A 20833-nucleotide genomic window follows, 5' to 3' on the forward strand; every position below is an offset into this window, starting at 1 on the left:
TAGGCTCTGTGAGTTTTAAAGAAGAAAACCACTTGATTGCTCCTCTTATAGCTTTTATAAAGTAGTTGGAGAGACAAACTTTTACAAATGAAATAGGAGAACTGTGTGTAATCAGATGAGTGATTTTTTTTCCAATTACATCATCACCATTTATGTGATGGAAGAAGATTCTTTCTCTACTTCTTAATTGTGTCCAATGACTCTGAACTTTAACAGCTGGAAGTGAACAGATTGACTGACAATAGTCAGTGGAAATTCATGCCTGGGAATGAGTTCAAAGCACTGTGATTACCAAGATTGGGATTGTCAAAATCAAATTCAGTCCATGGGGAGAAAGCTCTCATTATGAAGACTATCTAGACAGGGGATGGAGATGAATCAATGCAGTTGGAGATTCAAGCTGTGAAACTGGAGGCTATTTGGGTGAGGTTTGATGCTGAGGTCACTATTGCATTTAATGGCTTTGTATTCCTAACAGTAACCACCAGGCAAGAGTTGGGAACAATTTGTCCCACTCTAGGAAGTGTGCCAGTCAAAAGTGTGTATGTGTCCAGAATCTATCCTCTAACCTCCTCCCTGACGTTTTTACCATTTAGCACTTGACCCTGGCAGTTTCCTTAAGTGGGTTGTGTTTGAACCAAAAATCTAGAAACACTTATTGACCTTTGAGATTCTGGTTAGATAATTTGTTTGTTTAACAAAATTATATGAATATGCAACCATTTATTTAAAATGTCATCTGGTGCAGCCCCCGATAGCTTATTTAAATTATCTAGGAAAACATAGAAAGGTTAAAACTCAAAAATGAGTAGAGGTGCTCCCTAACCATTGAAAATTCATTTCCCAAATCTGGGAAATATTAACCTATGCACTGATGGATATGGATTATCAGGAACAAGTAATGCTTCTTCCTATGAAAAGAGTGTCGTCCCTTCCAGGAGAAAGAATGTTGTTCTCTGTTTCATATCTGGCTCTCAGACTATCCTGTGGCTTATAGATATAGTCTGTGCAGACCAGAAAACTAAACAAGTGCCCTTTCTCTACCTCTTGATAGGTGCTGCTTTTAAACATTACCTGAAACCTCACTCATACCAAATAAAAATATCTTCAATGTTTAATTATCTTAGCACCTCAAGAGTCCAGTTGATTTAAGAAAATATTTATGTGTTTTTACTAGCCTATAGATACACCTGTTCACATTAGAAAAAGGTGTTACCCTTTCAAGACACTTCATTTCTATGTTTTGAAAAGCTATTGTAGTAAACTAATTTTGTTAGGGCAGGACATTTTGCTGTCATTTACCAGAAGATTTTCTTACTAATCAACAATACTCTCATAGTCTGTGCTGCATGAGTGCCGCCTAGATGTTTGCAAAGCACAGTCTACATAGATTTTGACAGAAATACCTGACATTTGCAACTCAAACCTTATAAGTAGTTTTAACTCATTAAAACATAAAAACAGTCTTAATTTGTGAGTTGCTGGCAAGATTATTATGATATCATTGAAGTTATCTGTAAGTATCTTCCTCCCCCCACTTCTTTCTCTGATTTGAGTTGGTATGACCTTACTAGTAACATCCTAGGGCACCAATTTTTTTAATGCAATGTAGCAAATAATTTTCCCATGAAAATTATATTTTATAGGTTAGAAACTATTGAATATCAACAATTTCCTATGCTTCAGTCTAATACAATGGTCATATAATTTTTAAATAGATGGCCATTTAAAATACTTTTAGGATAATTTTATTTTGGGGGTGCCTGGGTGGCTCAGTTGGTTAAGTGTCTAACTCTTGGTTTCAGCTCAGGTCATGATCTCATGGTTCATGGGATTGAGCCCTGCATCTGGCTTCCCACTCAGTGCGGAATCTGCTTAAAGATTCTCTCCCTTTGTCCCTCCTCCACTCACTCCCCTGCATGCTCTATCTCTAATAAATAAATAAATCTTTAAAAAAAAAGAATAATTTTATTTTGTTTAAATGTTCTCAGATCACTCAATGGATGGTACATTTAAAATTATACACATGGGGACGCCTGGGTGGCTCGGTTGGTTAAGCATCTGCTTTCAGGTCAGGTCATGATCCCAGGGTCCTGAGATCGAGTCCCCCATTATGCTCATTGCTCAGTGGGAGCCTGCTTCTCCCTCTGCCTGCTGCTCCCCCTGCTTATGCTCTTTCTCTTTCTCTCTCTCTGACAAAAAAATAAATAAAATCTTTAAAGAAATATAATTATACATATGGGTAAACAGAGATGCATTGGATGTGTTTTTCCCTATTTCTCCCACTAAATATAACTAAGAACCTTGGACATTATATATAAAATTAACTTAAGATGACTGAAAGGTAGAGAAAGAAAGACCAGATAGTGATCTTGGGATACAGGATCAACACGATAGTGAATTCCCCTAGTTTTCTATTTGCTTCATGTGTTCCAGACTTGGAACTGAACCAAACAGCAACCTGGAAACAGCAAAGTAAACAGATTAAAAACAAACAAACAAAAAACAACAAAAAGATCCAAAGAAACTCTAGCAAATGCCTCCTTACTCTAGGCTAGGGACCAGGAAAGAGGCAGACTGAAAAAAACAAAATATTTAGACAAGAGTCACTCTATTCTAGTCAAACAGCACAGAAAAAAACAGTGGTCCCTACCCCTATCCACTCTAGCAGAAGCCACATGGGGAACCTGGACTTGCACAGTCACCAGACTGCAAGAAGGCACCCCAATCACCCCCACCTTACTGGGTGGTGTCAGAGAAGATGAATAGGGGGATAGGGAGGCCAAGACTTTCTTCCCCATCAGGTGGTTTTGAGCCCCCTTCTGTCCCCCTGTGGTGCCAACACCATGAAGAAGGAAGTGACAAGGTATTATTCCTTTTCCAAGCCAGGGAGAAATCAGTAAAGACCTAGTGGGGACTCCCACCTCCCTGGTAATTAGAAGACACTCCCTCCTTACCCTCAAAAGGCAGTAGTGAAACAACACTTCCCCACCCTTTTCCCCACTAGAGCAGTTTCAGAGAAAGTTGAGAGGTTTAAATAGGATCCAGAGTCTCATAACACAGTACTCACATATATAGGTTTCCACTGAAAATCACGTGTCATGCCAAGAACCAGGAAAATTTCAACATGAATGAAAAAATCAGTAGACAATACTGAGATTACAGTGATATTAGAATTATCTGACGGGGTGCCTGGGTGGCTCAGTTGGTTAAGTGTTGGACTCTTGGTTTCTGCTCAAGTCATGATCTCAAGGTCCTGAGATCAGGCAGTGTTGGGCTCTGCACTCAGTGGAGAGTCTGCCCCTCTCTCACTCATGCACCCCTGCTCTCCCTCTCTCAAATAAATAAATCTTTAAATAAAAAAGAGAATTATTTGACAAAGACTAAAAAGCCCACACTAAATTAAAAAAAATAAAACATTAAAAAATAGAAAATCTCCTGAAACAGAAAATATAAAGAACCCAGTGAAAATTTTAGAACATAAAAGTACAATAACTGAAATAGAAAACTCATTCTATAGATTCAATAGTAGAGTGGATATGACAAAGGAAAGAATGTATGAACTTGAAGACAGAACAATAGAAATTAGCCAATCTGAACAAGAGAGAGAAAATAGAGTAAAAGAAAAAAAATGAACAGAGACTGGTAGGACCATAACAAAATTCTACTATTCATGTCATCAGAAGAAGAGGGAAGGAGAGCAGGGCTAAAAAATTAGTTGAAGAAATAAAAAACAGAAAACTTCCTAAATTTAGCAAAAAATATACACCTACAGATTCAAAAAGCTGAGTGATCTCAAACAAGATAAACTCAAAGAAACCCATGCCAAGACATAGCACAGATAAGCTTCTGAAAGCTAAAGACAAAGGAAAATTTAAAAAGTAGAGAGAGAGAGACACAGAAAGAGATACAAAGAGAGAGGGAAACAGAGAAAGAGACACACACAGTGAGAGATAGAGAGACAGAGACAGAGAGAGATAAAGAGATAGAGAAATAACACCTTCCTTATAGGGGAAAAACAATTTGAATGACATAGGATTTCTCATCAGAAACCACAGAGGCCAGAAAGAAGTGGTACATTTTTCAATGCTAAAACATACCCCAAATCTGCCAACCCTGAACTCCAAATCCAATGAAAACAATCCTTTGAGAATAAGGCAGAAATAAAGAGGGAAAAGAGAATCTGTCGTCAGCAGACCATCTTATCATAAGTAACTAGCTAAAGACAGTTCTTTTACCAGAAAGGAAATGATAAAAGAATGAATCTCAGAACACCAGAAAGGAAAAATGAAAACAGAAAGAATCAAAATAGAGGTAAATACAATACATTATCCTTCTCATCTTTGCTGCAAATGTTGCTACAGGCAGGTGGGATCAACAGGCAGTGAAGTTCGTGGGCCAGTGGCTTGGAAAGCCTGGGCCTTTGCTGCTATTCCAGCTGCCACTACCACAGCTGCTAGATCAAACTGCCCAGCAGGCCAGGTGTGGAGTTGGGGCTGTATGGCTGGGCTCTGCTGCCACCAATGTGTTAGAATGCCTGCAGGGCCTCACTGGGGGAGCAGGAACCAGGATTCCGCTCTAGGTCTCTGTTGGACTTCCCCTTTCCCAGTTCTTTGGCTAGGGAAAGCAGGCTTTCCATGGACATGTTCGTTGTTTAAACCTGTTGTCAGGCCCTGGCCTACAGGGGCTATACAGAAAGTAAAGAGAAAACTCAGGGACTTCATCATGTTGTTTTTCCAGTCATCAGGTCTCGGGTGAGTCTTCTTTCTAGCTTTCAGTCCTTTTGTCTATTCATAATTTCTAGGGTATTAGACATATTTAAAAGTGGAAAAGCAAGGAAAAGTGAGTCTGTACCATCTTATCCCAGAAGTCCTAATTGTGTTGAATTAATTTTTTTTCATGTTTTGTCTGTAGGTTTCATTTTTAGAAACCTCTTATTCAAGGAGCCTTCCTGACTCCCCACATTTAATTTGGTTCCCTCCTATGAGCTCCCGTTGAATCTTTTACTTAAATAACAGCTCATCTTCTACTACAGTACCAGAGAAAGGAAATATAACATTATGAGACTATAGCTCCCTGATGGAAGGGATCATGTTTGGTTCAGTGTATAAACCCCAGCAAGCCTCATAGTAGGGGCTCAAAAAATGTTACTGAGCAAATGAATGAATGTTTGAATGAATGAATGAATGAAGAATGAATAAAGTGTAAACTCTTTGAGAGATTATTTCTCATTCATATTTTTTTCATCACAACTACTGGGAAAATTATTTTTACCCGGTAGTTTCTTAAGTAGACATTGTTAGCAGTGCCTGGCTCTACTTTCAAAAAGAGCATAATCTATCTGGCAATTAATTAACTAGGCTCCTTCCAGCACCAACAGTACATACACACAAAAAATAAATAAATGCACATTATTTTATGTAACAGCAAGGGATTACTTCATCACATCGCTGCTATATATATATATCAATACATATGAATATTGTGAAATTTAATATTGTAACTTATGTCACACCTAGATAAGAACCAAATCCTCCTAAGGCACCATTCTGAATGGTGGAAGCAATATCCTATCTGTCGATATTAGGTACAAGTTTTATTGTGCCTTGATGCCAAAATCTAAGCTGTAGAGTACAGAGATCTGTTACTACACTAGCTAATGTTTTGTGTGTTGTTGTTAGTGTTTTTGTTACTTGATAAAAATGGGAAATTATTGGTAGAATTTGACCAAATCCAAACTGTTATATTAATATAGCTTTATGTTAACAATACAGTTTACCACTCCAATTATTAAGAATACTTTATAAAAATGCTTTGCAACATGTCTTTAGATATCAACTTCAAGTTGCTTCTCAGTAGAAATTGATGAAGACATTATGAAAAGTTTTTTTTTTTTTTTTTTTTTTTTGGATCCTTACCTTCTTTATGCACATCTTACTTTGTTCCGTGTCAAAATTTACTTCTCAACTCAGATAATTTGTGGTGTTTGGTCTGCAATCTAAAGTTTCAGATTTCTTTTTTATTTATTTACTTTTTAAGATTTTATTTATTTGAGAGAGACAGAGATAGCACAAGCAGGGAGGAGAGAGAGAAGCAGGTTCCCCTCTGAGCAGTAAGCCCAACACAGGGCTTGATCCCAGGATCCTGGGATCATGACCTGAGCCAAAGGCAGATGCTTAACCAACTGAACCACACAGGCACCCCTAAAGCTTAGGTTTCTAATACCTTATTACCTAGATGTTTACAGAAAATAATCTATGAAAAAAATTGGGGACGCCTGGGTGGCTCAGTCAGTTAAGCATCTGCCTTTGGCTCAAGTCATGATCCCAGGGTCCTGGGATCAAGTCCCGCATTGGGCTCCTTGCTCAGCGGGGAGCCTGCTTCTTACTCTGCCTGCTCTGCCTGCCCCTTCCCCTGTTTGTGCATGCGGTCTCTCTCTGTGACAAATAAATAAATAAAATCTTAAGAAAAAAAAGAAAAAAATTGGCTTGGCCACAAATACAGGGAAAGATAAAAACATATTTTGAGAAATGTTGGGTATTTATGACTTAGGAAATGACTTTCCTATCTATTCCATTTGTTCCTCTTTTTCTTTTTCTTCTCTTTTTCCTTCTCCTACCTCTACCCTCCTATTTTCTCAATATCAGGTTGTGCTGTTCTATTCCAGCCTAAATCTTTTGTTTACAAATATATTTTAGACATTTAAAATCAACATGAAAAGTTCAGTTTCTGTCATTATCTAGAATTCACTTATTTTGCACTATGCTCCCAATATTTCACTATCAAGTATCCCACTGTCTGTACTCACCTGATTTGACTTGACTAAGCAGCCACCTCTTGGTCTCAAGTGTGAGCAGCATTATTTAATCTGCTTATTCACATAAGATGTTATGGAAGATGCTGTGTCTTTGCATAAATACAGCTTCTTTGATATGACCTGATATGGCATGGATATTCCAGTCCTAAGGGATGATCCTAAAATATGGAACTATTTTACTAGAAGGTATTGGCTTAGTTTATCCAAAGGAAAAACTAGAAAGTGGACAATATAGTTAAAGCATTTAAAGAAGTGGCTCTGAGGGGTGCCTGGGTTAAGTAATGGACTCTTGGTTTCTGCTCAGGTCGTGACCTCAGGGTCATGAGGTTGAGCCCCGTGTCAGATTCAGCACTCAGCATGGAGTCTGCCGAAGATTCTCTCTCCCTCTGCCCTTCCTGCTTGTGATCCCTCTTTCTCTAAAATAAACAAATAAATCTTTGGGGAAAAAAATAAAGCAGTGGATCTAAATCTTGAACTGGTTCCTAAATTCTCATTTACGAAACTTCCTAGAATCCAGAATTTATCTTCTCTCTCCTCCCTACTTCTACCCAACTCCCCTGCAGTCATATTCTCTGTTCTGTTACTCCATCCAATTCACTCCTCTCACATAAGGTGCAAACTGAAAGATGAAAATCTCTTTTAAGAAGACGTTTTCAAAACACATTGGTGTAATAAAGAATATCCATGAGTTTTCTGCATGTCATTCTGATTAATAATAAAAAATTATTAATTAATATTGCCTATAATGAATAGTAATGATAATTTTATTTTTTACTTCAGATAAATATGGTATTATCTCATTATAACAGAGCATTATCATTTCTGCAACAATAGTATTTCACCTTAGACTACATTACTGATAATAATGATTCTCTGTCAAAAGTTATGCCTATTTGTTACATTATATGTAGAATAAAGCCTAAGAATTATTCTATCCTGTCAAAAATACAACTGAGCCATATAGAGAAAATTTTTATAAGATGATCAGTATGTATCATTTTATACATTGATGTTATTATACTATAGTTTATTTGTTCATGAATCACAATAAGGTTTATTATATATCCTAGCCATGTCCCTTGCCCAATATCATTTTGCTGTATATTAAGTCACGGCATTTTATTAATCACTAAGCATGGCTTCATGAGGTACGGAGAATAAAGTATTATCTTAGCCCCGTGACTTCACAGTAAGGAAGACTGAATAAAAGGGCAAGTGACAACTCCTATGCTTTAAGTAAATTAAAATTTCTTTAAAGGAGAGGCCATTTTCTTAAGTTCAGGACAACTCAGAAAGCACAATATAAGGATCTCAAATACTATGAGAGTCCTCTTTTTTTACTTCATTCTTTTAAATATTTATGGTACATTCAATCACTTATGACCCCAACATCTACAAAAAACTACTCTTTAAATTTTCACAATAGCCTTCAGGTAGTTCTCCTCTTCATTTATAGCACACCATATAAATAGACATAAAACTTAATAATTAAAAAAAAAGAGGATACATGATAATTCATTTTAGATTGCCTTCTTTTAAGTATGTATTGTACACACGAGTTATACCTATTAAGTGATACAGGCTTGAAATAAGATCCCAGACATCAAGATGCTTATAAATGACTTTGAGGAATAAGACCATCACACATGCAAGAATATAATCTTCATGAAAATGAGGACTCATTTACTACTACAGTCCCACACTGCACATCAAGATGGCCCAGAGTAGAGACTTAAAAGAGATGTTGTAAATAGATGAAAGAATGTGAGTATACCTCAAATGCAGTAAAACACAAAAACCGAAGAGGATGGGGTAGCTTGGGTTTGTTTTGGGTGGCCAGAGAAACCTCACTGGGCGGTAACTTCAGAATTGAAAGACAAAAGGATTCAGAAAGAAGAAAGGAAAGGCAGAGTTTTCCAGGAGGGCAACAAGAGGAAAGGCATAATAGGGACAGCATGAGATCTGTCTGGAGTATCCTTGCAGACATTTGACTTGGAGTATAATGTGCATATCCGATGAGGCAGTACTGTATGGATTCCACTGCAGGGTCTGTGAAAGCTTGAATCAGGAGAGCGTTTTATCTTTCAGTAATTTGAAATCCAGTTTATATTTGTGACCAGCTTGCTGCACATAAGAATTATATATGAAGAAAATGTCCCTAATTTGTAGAATAAATTTGAGGAAGGGAAAGGTGACAACAGGAAGAATAGACAATGGGAATAGTTTGGGCATGAAATAAAAGTGTCTGAAGCAGAAGGTGGCCATGAGAAAGAGAACACAGTAAATGAGCATGGCTACACAGTGGGCATTGAGAAAAGTGGAGAGGGGGCTGAATAACTTTGGGCCCTGAAAAAGCAGAGAATGTATTATGGAGAGGGCTGAACTGACATGTGTTGGGTCAAGCACTAGAAGCAGCTCAAATACGGTGGGGTAAAAGGAAGAACACATTACACCTGGATCCTTACCTAACTGTGCTGTGTTGGGGAACTGGCTCAACATTTCTGGTCATCAGTGTCCTCATATTTATAACACTAAAACTACCCTATACATTTACACAAAGATTGAATAAACTAAAGCTGAAAGATTAATACATAGTAATCATTTGATAAAGTCTGGCAACTTTGATCAGCATTTTATATATGGTAACTTCACTAATTTTGTTTTACTTCCTTTAAAAAATTTATTACATAATATTCAGTACATGACAAATTATAAATGCTCTATATGTTTTATGAAGCATGATAATAAACCTCATGAGCTGACCATCCATTTTCAAAACTATAACAGAACCAATGTCATTAAACCTGCTATGTGCTCCTACACAGTCACAGAGGTGATTTTTTAAATGATTTTTTGAGTCCTAATTCACATACAATAAAATACAGCCATCTTAAGGGTGTAGTTCTGTGAATTTTTATAATATTTTAATTATTTATAAAACAAAATTAAATGTATTTAAGGTACATGACATGATCTGAGATATATATATACATATATAGCAAAATTATTACTAAAGTTGAGCTAATTAACATTACCTTCTCCTAATATAGTTATTTTTTTGTGTGTGATGAGAACACTGGAAATCTCTCTTAGCATATGTTTTGTATTCAATACAGTATTATTTATTACCTGCAGCAATCATGCTGTGTATTAGATCTCTAGACTTATTTATCCTACATAATTTCAACGTTGTACCCTTTGACCAACATCTCCCCACTTGTCCTCCATCCTTTGGCCCCTGCTTGCCACCATTCTACTGGATTCAACTTTTTTAGATTCTACCTATGAGATCATGCAGGTATTTTCCTTTCTCTGTCTGGTTTATTTCACTTAGTATGTCTTCCAGATTCATTCATGTTTGATGAAGGGAGCTCCTTTTAAATGAAAGTCAACTACACACTTCAAGAGTTGATATAACATTTTTACTATGGGTTTTTGTTTTTTTTCTTGGTTGCCAAATTCTCCCAATTTTTTTTCATTCCAGTATAATTAAGTGTTTTATCAGTTTCAAGTATACATCACAGTGATTCAGCAATTCTATGCATTGCTCAGTGCTTATCATGATAGGTGCACTTTTAATTCCCTTCACCTATTTCACCCATCCCCTCACCACCTCCCCTCTGGTGACCATCAGTTTGTTCTTTATATTTAAGAGTCTTTTGTTTGGGGCGCCTGGGTGGCTCAGTCGGTTAAGCGACTGCCTTCGGCTCAGGTCATGATCCCGGAGTCCTGGGATCGAGTCCCGCATCGGGCTCCCTGCTCGGCGGGGAGTCTGCTTCTTCCTCTGACCGTCCCCTCTCTCATGCTCTCTCTCTCTGTCTCTCATTCTCTCTCTCTCTCAAATAAATAAAAAATAAAATCTTAAAAGTCTTTTGTTTGTTTGTTTGACTCTGTTTTGTTTCTTAAATTCTACAAATGAGTGAAATCATATGTTATTTGTCCTGCTCTGACTGACTTATTTCACTTAGCATTATAACCTCTAGATCCAACCATGTGGTTGCAAATGGCAAGATTTCATCCTTTTGTATGGCTGCATAATATCCCATTGTATATATATACCACATCTTCTTTATCCATTCATCTACTGATCATCACTTGGGTTGCTTCCATAATTTGGCTATTGTAAATAATACTGCAATAAACATACACGTGCATATATCTTTTTAGATTAGTGTTTTCATTTTCTTTGGGTAAATACCCAGTAGTGGAATTACTGGGTCATATGGTAACTCTATTCTGAATTTTTTGAGGAACCTCCATCTTGTTTTCCACAATGGCTACACCAATTTACATTCCCACCAATAGCGCACCAGGGTTCCTTTTTCTCCACATCCTCACCAACACCTATTGTTTCTTGCATTTTTTTATTTTAGCTACTCTGACAGGTGTGACATCGTATCTCATTGTGGTTTTGATTTGCATTTGATTTGCATTTGATATTGAACATCTTTTCATGTGTCTGTTGGCCACCTGTATGTCTTCTTTGGCGAAATGTCTGTTCATGTCTTCTGCCCATTTTTTAATTGGATTATTTGTTTTTTGGGTATTGGGTTGTATTAGTTCTTTATATATTTTGGATACTAACCCTTTACCAGATATGTCATGTGCAAATATATTCTTCCATTCAGTAGTCTGTCTTTTAGTTTTGTTGATTGTTTGCTTTACTATACAGAAGCTTTTCTTTTTGATGTAGTCCCAACAGTATATTTTTGCTTTTGTTTCCCCTGCCTCGGGAGACATATCAAGAAAAATATTGCTATGGCCAATGTTAGAGACACTACTACCTGTGCTCTATTCTAGGACTGTTATGATTTCAGGTCTCAGATTTAGGTCTTTCACCCATTTTGAGTTTATTTTTGTGTACGGTATAAGAAAGCAGGCCAGTTTCCTTCTTTTGAATGTAGCTGTCCAGCTTTCCCATGTAGTTCCATGAATTTTGACAAATATATTATACCACCTCAATACCAAATGTGATAAGTATGACCACCACTCTAACAAAGATATGAAATAATTCTATCATTCTAAAACATTCCCTTTTACCCTTTACAGTCAATCCCAACCACTCCAATTTGTCCCAGGCAACTACTGATTTGTTTTATTTTCATACATTTATTTTGCCTACTTTAAAACTTCATGTATACAGAATCACTTGTACCTGGCTTCTTTCATTCAAACCAATGTTTAGATACATCCATATTATCTGTATCTACAGTTTGTTCATTTTTATTGCTGCAAAAATTGTGCCACGTAGACTATGCCACAACTCATGACATTTGGGTTGCTTTACATTTTGACTATTATAAATAAACTTGCTATGAACATTCATGTACAAGATTTTTTTGTGGGTACGTTTTCACTTCAGTTAAATAACTAGAAGTGAAAGTTCTAGGGTAGATAAATATTTAACTTTGTTAGAAACTGCCAAACTATTTTCCAAAGTTTTTTGTTTGTTTTTTATCATTTTACTCCCACCAGAAATATTATGAGTTCTGGGAACTCCATATCCTCATCAACACTGGGTATTGCATACCTTAACTTTAGACATACTAATTGGTATAAAACAGGTATGTTGTGGGTTTAATTTTCATTTGCCCATGACTAATCATGGCAAGCATCTTTTCATGTACTTACTGGCCAGAAGTACATCTTTTCTGAAGTGTCTGTTAAAGTCCTTTGTCCATTTATTTTTATTAGGCTCTTTGTTCTTGCATAATTGAATTATAAGTTATTTATAAATTCTGAATGCAAGTCTTTTGTCAGATACATGCATTGTGAATATTTTCTCCTGGACTGTGATTAGCCTTTTCATTTTCGTAATGGTGTCTTTGAAAGAGTTGAGTGTTTTAACTTCCAAGAACTGCAGTTTATTGTTTTCCTTTATAGTTTGTGCCTTCTGTGACCTCAGAAATCTTTGCTTACCCCAAAATTATAATGATTTTCTCCTGTCTTCTCTTAGAAGTGTAATAGCTCAACCAACCTTCCAGTGAGGTAGACATTACCCCATTTCAAAATCATGGAAAAGACTGAGGCAAAGGTGGTAAAATGCACTCATCTTAACATCAAGCCTGTCTGACTTCCTAAGGAATTACAATTTTTTCAAGTGCTCAAATTACAGTTTAGAGTAAAAGGGCAGTGGCAATAAGATAGGACCTAAAATTGAAATTTCTGAAATCTAACCCCAAACCCTCTACCTCTCAGCTGTGTGACCTTGCATGAGTAACTTCATTCTTAAATGAGGAGTTAGAATGGAAAGCCTTCCTGTTTGCTGCGGTTCAAATTTCATAAGTAAGCAAAACCCAGTTTCCTTTATTGCAAGCTCTTGAGGGCCAATAACAGCTGCCTGTGGAAGCTTCTCGTGTATATTGTGAATGATGTGTAAACTCCTTCAGCCCAGCAAACAGAGGGATGAGGGCGCTGCTGTGCCATTTCACCCCAGTGGGCTGGCCAAATTCCAATCCATGTAATTGCATTCCACAGCTCCTGCCTCCCCTGCCGGTTCAGTTGGGATGGGGTGCATTGGTTCCCAAACCCAGCCTGCACTGCCTTTCTCAGCAGTTGGGTCCTATTGCTCTGTGCCATGAAACAACCATCAGGCCACCCCACTCCCCAAGGGGCTTCTTTGCACAGTCCCAGACTGGGTATTCTGGGGAGGGTGCTTTAACGGGAGTGGCTCTGATCAAAGGCTTCCTATGAGTGGAAATATCTCTGTTTACTCCCTCTAAGCACTGAGAAGAATCCCAGGGTCTGGGAAGCATGAGGAACAGTAATATAAGTGAGGACACAATTTGGAAGGAAGAGTACTTTTATTTTTTAATTCTAAGGGAAATGTTAAAAATATGGTTCTAGGCAGAAAACAAATGCAACCCTGTGTTTATTTCCATGGGGCTGATGCTCCAGAGGTAACCCCGCTAATTAGATTTTGTGTGTGTGTATGTGATTCAGTTATTAGATCTTTGTTAATGAGCTTGCACCATCTCATCTTGCCTGCAGTCTCCCTGGGCTGCTCTGGAAGTCTGCACACAGAAAGCAAAGAAAGGTGCCTGTGTGGGAGGCAAATATTTGTCATGCATGCAACCATACTGCTGTATATTGGACATTTCAAATACTCTGAAAGCCCAATGAGGCAGGTAGGCTGGACATCTTTGACCTCTAGAAGAAATTTACCATCTGAGTACTTAAACAGCAACCTAGCTGAACAGGGGGTGTGGTTATATAGCAAATAAATTGTTACCTGTGACTTAATCGTGCCTGAGGGTACTGCTATTGGAATAGTAATTCATTGATTTTTTCCTAATCCTTCCCCATTCCAAAGTTAAAAAACAAAATCTTCCCCATGTCTTTATGTTTTATGAATAACCTTGTTCAATCAATAGAAAACAATGAAGTTTAATTCTATAACCAATGCCTTCATTCTCCTGCCTTCTTACTTGCAGTACGAAGCCACAATACTGAGATATACTCTCCCACTGCATCAGTCTTTAGGTTATAGTTCGTATTATGCATACATGCACATTTCTGAGTGAGTGTAGTTGACCTCTGTGCAGTGAAATTGTAAGTACAGACTTGAGAAGGAAGTTGCCAGTTTATAAATTACTTCACTGACAAAATAACAGAACAAGAATTCTCTTGATTTAATGAAGTATATTTGCCCTGAAGGAGAGCAAAATATGCCAGCCCAAAAGTTACCCTTTTGTGAGATAAATATATATTTATAAAGGAAATTTCCATTTGTGTCTCCCTGTAAGTAGCAGGAAGAGGATTACTCTAAATCATAATAGAATCTAGTCAATGGAAAGGCACAGACTTAAAACTGCATAACAATCTTTGCCCTTGTTTACTTTGCTTTTCCTAGTAACCTCCCAGAATCTGCACCCCGCCACACCACTTTTCTTTTGTCTTCAGATTAAAATGGTATATAAGGTGCTGGCTTGGGCCATCTCAGGGAATTTATTAATTTTTTCTGCGTGTCTCTCATGCATGTGTGAGGTATACATGTCAATAAACTGCTGTTTGTTTTTCTATTGTTAATCTGTCTTTTATTACAGGGGTCTCAGCAAGAACTTAGAAGGGTAAAGGGAAAATTATTTTTCCTCCCTTACACCCTTCATACCATTACTAAATTTGGCAAAAGTTTCTAATTAAGAATTGCTCTTAAAATGAAGAGCAGAAACAGTTTATTATCTCCCAGAAATATCCCCCTTTCATCTTTTATAGTGCTGTCTTTGTTTATTTTGTCATCTGTTATAGCCGCTTACAAACTGCCATTTCTTTTAACTGTACTTTTTAAAGGTCCCTGCTGCCAGGAAGCAGAGGCAGCCATGAAAATATTATGCCAATAGTTTTAATGCTTATAGAACCATTACCTTTCTGCAGTAAAATCCACTTTGTATTCCCATGACCCACAGATCAGCAGTCTGCAGAAAAAGAAAAAAAAAGAATAAAGATGATGATTGTATCATTCTAACTATTGCACTAACTACATTTCCCTGAGCTACTCCTGTAATTTTTCTGGCTCAATTTCTAAAATATGAGTATCTGTCTCACTGAAATTACAGGATATAGAGAAAAATAAATGTATTCATTCATTCAAAAATATTTGTTGAATTCCTGCTGCAAATAAACAAAAACACTGCTGTTGAACTTTGATGTGTAAAATGTATTTCCTGCTCTCAAATTTATCTTCTAGGAGGACACACAATGTAGAATGAAATAGTGGAATATAATGCATTTAAAGTCATGATGGGATCTTCATGGAAGCCTCCATGGGGAAATTGCCATTTGAATTGGGCCTAGAGCACAGTGGGGTGGACTGTATGGTAACCAGAATGACTACAGCAAGACTTTTTTTTAGAACTGCTTTAGAAATAATGGTTTAAAAGAATGGAGAAGGAAACAGATTGGATCAAATGCAATATTTTGGAAAGTGCTTTGTATAATCAAATGTGAAATGTAAAACATATGATTGGTGTAGAGAACAAGGGTGAAAGGAAATGTAGATAAAATTAAATTTCCTTGTAACTTGCAGCCCATTGACAGATACTTGAGGCAGAGTATGACATTCCTCCAGGAACTCCTGTCTTAATGTTAATGCCTTGTAGGAGGGTAAATTGACCTTAGCTCGACAATAGCTAGGCCTCCAGGATCTTGTAAGTTTTCTTCAGCATATGAAAATCACTTTGGAAACTTACTTTGTCTTTACCTCCCCCAAATCCAAAGTATATGATCAAGTGCTCCTCACTATCCCAGGGCAGCTTTCTGCCCATGGTCCTGTCTCTGTGGTTTAATAAAACCACGCTTTTTGTGCTGAAAATGTCTCAAGAATTCTTTCTTGACTGTTAGCTCCTGAACCCCACTTCAAATCATATCAGTGGTCACCACTGTTAAAGATCTGATGGAATCTGATTTGAGGAAATTTTCATTTCAATATTAGAAATCTCTAGAGGAAAATACATTCATACTTAGTATTTGTTGTTGTTGTTGTTCCTGCTGTTGTTTTGCTTGTTTTTAAGTACAGTGAAGCTAGTGACAGAAACAGGTTGAGGGCAGAAGCCCTAAGCAAGACTTCTAATCTTCCTCTCTACCTTTAGCTTTGCTCAGAGACTTTTGCTCATGATCTTCGATGGACTATGGCTCAAAATAATAAACACAGGCATTTAAAACCACTTGAATTTCCTTGCTAAAATAAATGTTGTATTAGTTTCCCGGGGTGGCAATAACAAATTACAATAAACTTGGTCATTTAAAACAACAGAAACATTTATTCTCTCAGCTCTGGAGGCTAGAAGTCCAAAATAAAGGACTGCACTCCCTCTGAAGTCTCTAGGAGAAAATCCGGCCTTGCCTCTTTCAGCATTTGGTGGCTCCAGGTGTTTCTTGGCATCACTACTGTATTTGTTTGCTAAGGCTGCCATAACAAAGTACTGCAGACAAGGTGGTTTAAATAAAAGAAATTTATTTCCTCATAGTTCTGGAGGCTAGAAGTCTAAGATCAAGGTGTCCGCAGAGCTGGTTTCATTTGCAGTCCTCTCTCTTTGGCTTATAGATGACTGTCTTTTCCCTCTGTCTTCATATGATCTTTCCTCTGTGTGTGCCTATGTCCTAATTTTATAAGGACACAAGTTACATTGGATTAGGGCCAATATACTATCCAATACTATTGGATAAGGGGAAATCATTTAACCTTAATTATCCCTTTAAAGGCCTTAACTCCAAATGTAGCTATATTCTAAAGTGCTAGACATTAGGACTTCAACATACCGATCTGGGGGGGGGGGCGGTCACAATTTAGTCCATAGCAACTACAGTCTCTGCCTCCATCTTCATATGGCCAAAGCCTCCTTCTGTGTTAAATCTTCCTCTGTCTTTCTTTCACAAAGACACTTGTCATTGTATTTAGGGCCCACTGGGATAATCCAGGATTATCTCTTCATCTCAAGGTCCTTAATTTAATTGCATCTGCAAAGGCCCATTTTCCAAATAAGATCCATTCACAGGTTCTGGGGAATAGAGCATGTACATATCTTTTGGAGAACTATCACTGAACACACTGCAGTTGTGTTGCGCTAAAATATGTTACCCTTTCATTCTATTTTCTTTCTTGTTAGTAGCATGAACCAATTTATACTTAAATTTAAAGGGAGATAACACTTCTGGGGGGTGTGGCTACCACTATACAGATATACAGACAGTTACAGCATAATCATAAGTATTTTGGCTTACCTGGTACTTTTTAACAGTGCTTGAGATTTTCTCCCTCTCCCTCTCTGCTCCCCCCAAATAAATAAATAATATCTTTAAAAAATAAAATCATTTTTAAGTGTTTAATATAGATACAGGCCCTCTATAAATTATTACTATATTATGTATATATATTAATAATTATTATTTTGACTGAACTACTTATGCACTGGCAAAAAAGTAAATAATAAACAAGACTATAATAATCTAAGACAATATTATTTAATTATTTAATTAACAACAATTATTTATGGGAAAAGAAACTATTATGTGACCAGCTACTGGAAATTTAATATTGTCTACCCATTGGATGGATTCTTATGGTACTTAAAGGCAGTATCACATTATTTTTGTGCTAAGATCAAACAATCATGGATTTATTCTTACAGGATAGAAATTAACATGTTTTCCAGGCTAGTAAGAGAGATATGTAGAAAGTAGTAAAATATCAGGGAACAGTTTGAAGAGATCAGAGAAAAGTGTTCTTGAGAGACTATGACATTAAATAAGAAGAGAAATCTAGGGCTATTTTAGAGTGGTCTTGGTTTAGCATGCTTAAGAACTTCCATTTTATCCTTCAGGCAAAAAGATATTGATAATGTTACCAAAATAGGGGCAATATTGTACGATGCAACTCTAGAAATGCAAATATAAATTTGGCATAAATTTACAAAGCAAGAAGTAAAATTAATACTAATACCAGATTATCTCAAAGTACATTAAGAAGAGACCAAAATATATGAAAGATTTACTTTGCAAAGGTGCCAGTTCTTCCATTATAATCTGATAAATTCAATGTAACCTCAATTGATATAATTTCTGTTTGTTGCTTTTTAACGACAGAAGCTACCTCTGTATTTCAAATAACATGGAAAAATAAACACTAAAAATAGACAGCAGTTTTTAAAAAAATAGTAATAAAAGAAGGAAACATATAAAACATTAAAATACATCATAAAACTGCTGTAATTAAAAGTTTGTCCCAGGCATAGGAAAACTAACAGATCACTACAACAGAACAGCAGAAGGAGGTCTATAAATAGACATGTGTATACATAAGATTTCACTATATGATGAAGTCATTATTAAAAACAGCTTTACCCTTTTTTCACAAAATCTATTGATAAATCAAAGAAAAACATAATAAAAAGGATACAAAAAACTGTAATACTAATGAGCAAACTTTTAAATATTTCAGGGGGAAAGTTTTTTGATACAAGATTTAAAAATAAACAAACCATAAAAGTTTTTAAAAAGATAAAATAATTTCTGAACAAAGATATCATTAACAAGTAAAAATATCACCTGAGAAAATATCTATGCAATTTTTGTAATTGACTAACATATTCAATATCACTTAAAAATCAGTATCTAAAAATACCTATAATTACATAAGATAGTTATTTACATGTATCTTAAATTTCTTACAAATAAAATTCTAAAATAAAGAAAATTTTGAACAGGTATTTACAAAAGAAATATAAATAACTTTTAAATATATAAAAAGGATTGGTAAAAAAAAGAACTGGTAGGAGTGTGGAAAATATGCTCTCTCATACATATTTGGTGTAAATACAAATTGATGCAATATATTATACGATAATTTGGAATGTCTATCAAAATGTGAAATATGTGTCCTTGGTCCAAGCAATTCTATTTTTAGGAATTGAACTCATAAATACATTGAAATAAACACATTAAGAATGTATGTATAAGAGTATTTATTGCAGAAGTCTTTGTAATAACTAAATTTTGGTAATATCCTAGATGCTCATAGGGATATCACTCATTTACCCATTTAATATATATTTATTTAGAACTTTCTTTAACTAATATAGTCAAAAGCTCTTAGAGGATATTCACAAAGTAGAATATTGTAAAGATATGAAAAATATGAAAGAAGTTTCTTAATAATAAAGCTAATTCCCAAGACTTGGTTAATTAAAAAAAATTAAACTGAAAAGACCAACAATGTATATGACATGGTTCCATTTGTGCAGAAACATTGGAAAGACACACACATATAGTAGGTATAACATATATGCACATTTGTATATGGGTAAGATACACAAATACATGCATATAAACTTTTGACCCTTGATAACACTTAGGAGAGTGTCTAATGGTCTGGAGCTTCGCGTGAAGCCTTATTTTTATTTCACGTTCTATTTTCAATTTTCAGTATTTTAGAGTATCTAGTTTAAGCTGGGCAACTGGTGGGGCAATCAATAGATTTTTTGTTTGTTTTAAAAGCATAAGAACAAGAATAGCCTTGGTGAACAGATACTGAGACAATTTTAGATGCCTTCTATTAGATATGCTTATAATATGCTGAGGTAGAAAGTTCTAAACAATAGGTGGAAAGTATAATAGAAAATTGAAGACTACTTCTTATTGACATTAGATTCAGTGTGCTCAGACATCATTACCTATAGAAATGAGGTAAAACTGTACTCTTTCCCAAAGGTACATCTTTCCTAATATTGTAATTCTTGACAATAATTGTGGATTCATTTCACTGCTTGTTACTTTTCTTGTCTTCTTTTACTATAGGGATACAATATAGAGAATTTTACTAATTGAATAGTCCAAAGTATTGAGAATTGGGAAACACTAATTAGTCTTACCTTCCTGTTTGTAATTATGAGGGAAATGAATCAGTTTTAAATAACTTGCCTTTTACTCATCTATCAAGGGATAGCATCTGGACAAAGCTAAACTGACTTCTAGGGTATGAGTGTTTCTATGGTCATTACTTGTGAGGCATTTTTTACTTTGATTTCAGGTGGGTGAAATTGATTTTAAAATGTGCTTAATGAGGAAGAGTCAAATCCATAATGGTCAGAAACTATGAGTTACCTGATGTAAACAAAATAATACATTCCTTAAGACAGTTCAATGATAGGAGTGTTAACTTTAAACAAAGAGCAGTTTTATTTAAATTAAAAAACGAGATTATTCAGAAATAGAAAAATGCAATTCAGAACAAGCAAGGTACAGCAAACCACAGACAAATCCAAAGAGATGAAGGGAAGGTCAGCTTTTATTAGGTTTTAGGAGACAACTGGGGAGGACTGTTCTGAATAAAAGTTTATTAGAGAGGAACAAGAGTTGTGGCGGTTTCTCATTGGCTGCAGGCAGTAGTTAATGCCTAGTTGCTGGGGCAGGGAGGGATCTTACTTTTTAAAGGCAGGAGATAAATTCCTATGTCTAAAGTATCCTCTCTTATCAAAATAGGTCTTCCTTCTGGTTTGTTAAGCAGACTGCAAGGAGTGGTAC

The sequence above is a fragment of the Eumetopias jubatus genome, unplaced genomic scaffold (assembly GCF_037043125.1).
Source record: "Eumetopias jubatus isolate StellerSeaLion01/CBP00866 unplaced genomic scaffold, mEumJub1_p1.0 scaffold_16, whole genome shotgun sequence".
In the NCBI taxonomy this organism is placed as follows: Eukaryota; Metazoa; Chordata; class Mammalia; order Carnivora; family Otariidae; genus Eumetopias; species Eumetopias jubatus.